General features: G+C 36.7%; 1 non-coding gene across 1 annotated transcript; it reads right to left on the minus strand.

Moving 5' to 3' along the window:
- Window positions 1–3,160: 3,160 nt before the first annotated feature.
- Window positions 3,161–3,264, minus strand: LOC113602378 (U6 spliceosomal RNA). The gene has a single exon (XR_003423805.1). It is a non-coding gene; the product is annotated as a U6 spliceosomal RNA (small nuclear RNA).
- Between the last annotated feature and the right edge of the window lie 247 nt (window positions 3,265–3,511).

Raw genomic sequence — 3,511 nt, forward strand, 5'->3', positions numbered from 1 at the left:
GGTACTAAGGAGAGCGCTTATTGTGATGAGCACTGGGTACTCTATGTAAGTGATGAATCACTGAATTCTGTTCCTGAAACCAATGTTGCACTGTATGTTAACTAACTAGAATTTAAATAAAAATTTGTCCAAAAAAAAAAAAAATACAAGCTGCCTTGAAATCCTCAAAAATTCTCAGAAAATGAATTTTTTTACTTTTAAAATATTTTAGTTTTTCTTTAATATTTACATATTTAATACATATTTTTGTGTGTATTCAGTGAGGAAGACATCTAATTTTGTTTCCTACAGATAACTAATTGCATCAGCATCATTTGCTGAACAGTCCACCATTTTCCATTGACATATTATGCTATAAATTTCCATTTACATGTGGGTCCACTTCTGAGCCTTCTTTTCTGGTGCCACTCTTCTACTTCTTTATCTGTCTGATCCCACACTGTCTTAATCACTATAGCTTTATAAAAGTTCCAATACTGAGTAGGGCAAGTATTCATCCAAATTTATTTTACTGTTCTTGGCCTTTGACTCTTTCATATGAATTTTTATTTTTTTCCTTTATTGTTTTAAAAAAATTTATTCTTAAGTTAGTTAACATACAGTATAGTCTTAGCTTCAGGAATAGATTCCAGTGATTCATCACTTACATACAACACCCAGTGCTCATCCCAACAAGCACCCTCCTTAATGCTCATCATTCATTTTCCTCACCCTCATCAACCATCAGTTTGTTTTCTGTATTTAAGAGTCTCTTATGGTTGGCCTCCCTTTCTATTTATATCTTTCCTTCCCCTATAATCATCTGTTATCTTTCTCAGATTCTACATATGAGTGAAATCATGAGATCTTTCTCTTACTGACTTATTTTGGTTAGCATAATATCCTCCAGTTCCATTCACATTATTGCAAATGCCAAGATTTCATTCTTTTTCATCACTGAGTAGTACTCCATTGTGTATGTATGTGTGTGTATGTATATATAAATATATATATATTTATATATATATATATATATTTATGCACTACACATTATGTACTACACACAATGGAGTATGTATGTGTGTGTATGTATATATATATATATATATATATTTATATATACATACACACGGACATACACACCCTACACATACATACCCCACATCTTCTTAATCTATTCATCAGTTGATGCACATTTGGGCTCTTTCCTTAATTTGGCTATTGATAGCACTGTTACAAACACTGGGGTGCATGTGTCCCTTTGAATCAGCTCTCCTGTATCCTTTGGATAAATTCCTAGTAGTGCAATTGCTGGGTCATAGGGTAGTTCTATTTTTAATTTTTTGAGGAACCTCCACACTGTTTTCCAGAGTGGATACACCAGTTTTCATTCCCACCAACAATGCAAGAAGGTTCCCCTTTCTCCATATCCTCGCCAACACCTGGTGTTTCCTGAGTTGTTAGTTTTAGTCACTCTGACCAGTGTGAGGTGGTATCTCATTGTGGTTTTGATTTGTATTTCCCTGATGATGAGTGATATTGAGCATCTTTTCATATGTCTGTTTGCCATATGGATGTCTTCTTTGAAAAAGTGTCAATTCGTGTCTTCTGCCTATTTCTTCACATCTGGATTATTTGTTTTTCGGGTGCTGAGTTTGGTAAGTTCTTTACAGATTTTTGATACTAATCCTTTATCTGATATGTCATTTGCAAATGCCTTCTCCCATTCCGTTGGTTGCCTTTTAGTTTTGTTGATTGTATCCTTTGCTGTGCAGAAGCTTTTAATCTTGATGAGGTCCCAATAGTTCATTTTTGCCTTCAGAGACATGTCAAGTAAGAAGTTGCTGTGGCTGAGGTCAAAGAGGTTGCTGCCTGTTTTCTCCTGTAGGATTCTGATGGTTTCCTATCTCACATTTAGGTCTTTCATCCATTTTGAATTTATTTTTGTGTGTCACACGAATTTTTAGATCAGCTTATCGTGGCACAAATCACTTTATTGGGATTTAAAAAAAATGTTTTTTAATGTCTATTTATTTCTGAGAGAGAGAGACAACGTGAGCAGGGGAGGAGCGGAGAGAGAGGGAGACACAAAATCCGAAGCAGACTCCAGGCTCCAAGCTGTCATCACAGAGCCAGACGTGGGGCTTGAACTCAGGGACCACTAGATCATGACCTGAGCCGACGTCGGACACTTAGCCAACTGAGCCACCAGGCGCCTGGGGATTTTTATTGTAAATGCACCAAAACCATGGTTTAACTTAGGAAGAACTAACACCTTTCTCATATTCACAGACATGGTATAGTTCTTCATTTGTTCAAATCTTCTTTTATGCTTTCAAACAATAACTTGGAATTTCCTAGATAATGGTCTTAAACATATTTTGATTACATTTATTTCCAAATTTCTTATTTTATTGCCATCGTGAATGAGATCTTTTTTCTATTAATTTCATAATCACTGGTATATCAAGAAGCTATTTATTGGTGTTAGTAATATCTAGTAACTCTGAATTCTCTTACTAATCCCAGTAGTTTACTCAGAGAGCTATACAGTCTATGTAAATAATCATACCATCAGCAAAAAAGGATCTTTTACTTTTTTCTAATCCTTATAGTTTCCTTTTCTTGTCTAGTAAGACATTGTCAAAGGTGATGATAGCAGATATTCTTATCTTGTTCTCGACTTTAATGGGAGAATCTGACCATGAAACATGAATATTTTATTTTATTATTTTTTAAATATATTTTTTAAAAGTTTAGGGGTGCCTGGGTGGCTTGGTCGGTTGAGTGTCCGACTTCAGCTCAGGTCATGATCTCACCGTCCGTGAGTTTGAGCCCCGCGTCGGGCTCTGTGCTGACAGCTCAGAGCCTGGAGCCTGTTTCAGATTCTGTGTCTCCCTCTCTTTCTGCTCCTCCCCTGTTCATGCTCTTTCTCTGTCTCAAAAATAAATAAACGTTAAAAAAAATTAAAAAAAAAGTTTATTTATTTGAGAGAGTATGCCCGTGTGCGTGAGGGAGAAGCAGAAAGAGAGGGAGAGAGAGAAAACCAAGAAGGCTCCACACTGTCAGCACAGAGCAAGACTTAGAGCTCAAATCATGAACCATGAGATCATGACCTAGGCCAAAATCAAGGGTCGGATGCCCAACCAACTGAGCCACCCAGACGCCTCAAACATGAATAAAAAATATGGAACCCTTCACAAATTTGCGTGTCATCCTTGCGCAGGGGCCATGCTAATCTCTGTATCGTTCCAATTTTAGTATATGTGCTGCTGAAGCGAGCACTCAGAAAATGAATTTAAGTGGACTTTCATTTGAAAACAGTTGTATTTCCGTATAGTGTCTTTTATGTATTACGTAATGAATTAAATGGAATCCAGTGACAAAGTATGGCTGGAGTCCATAACTACGGATGCAGAAGGCCCCTTTCTCTGGTCTCTGATAGGACCATTCTCTTCTCTCTGACACTTGTGCTAATGGACCTTGAGAGTTGCATACTAAAGGTGCATACAAGGACTTTTACTTGTGCATA

This window comes from Acinonyx jubatus, chromosome D3, assembly GCF_027475565.1.
Source record: "Acinonyx jubatus isolate Ajub_Pintada_27869175 chromosome D3, VMU_Ajub_asm_v1.0, whole genome shotgun sequence".
Classification (NCBI taxonomy): domain Eukaryota; kingdom Metazoa; phylum Chordata; class Mammalia; order Carnivora; family Felidae; genus Acinonyx; species Acinonyx jubatus.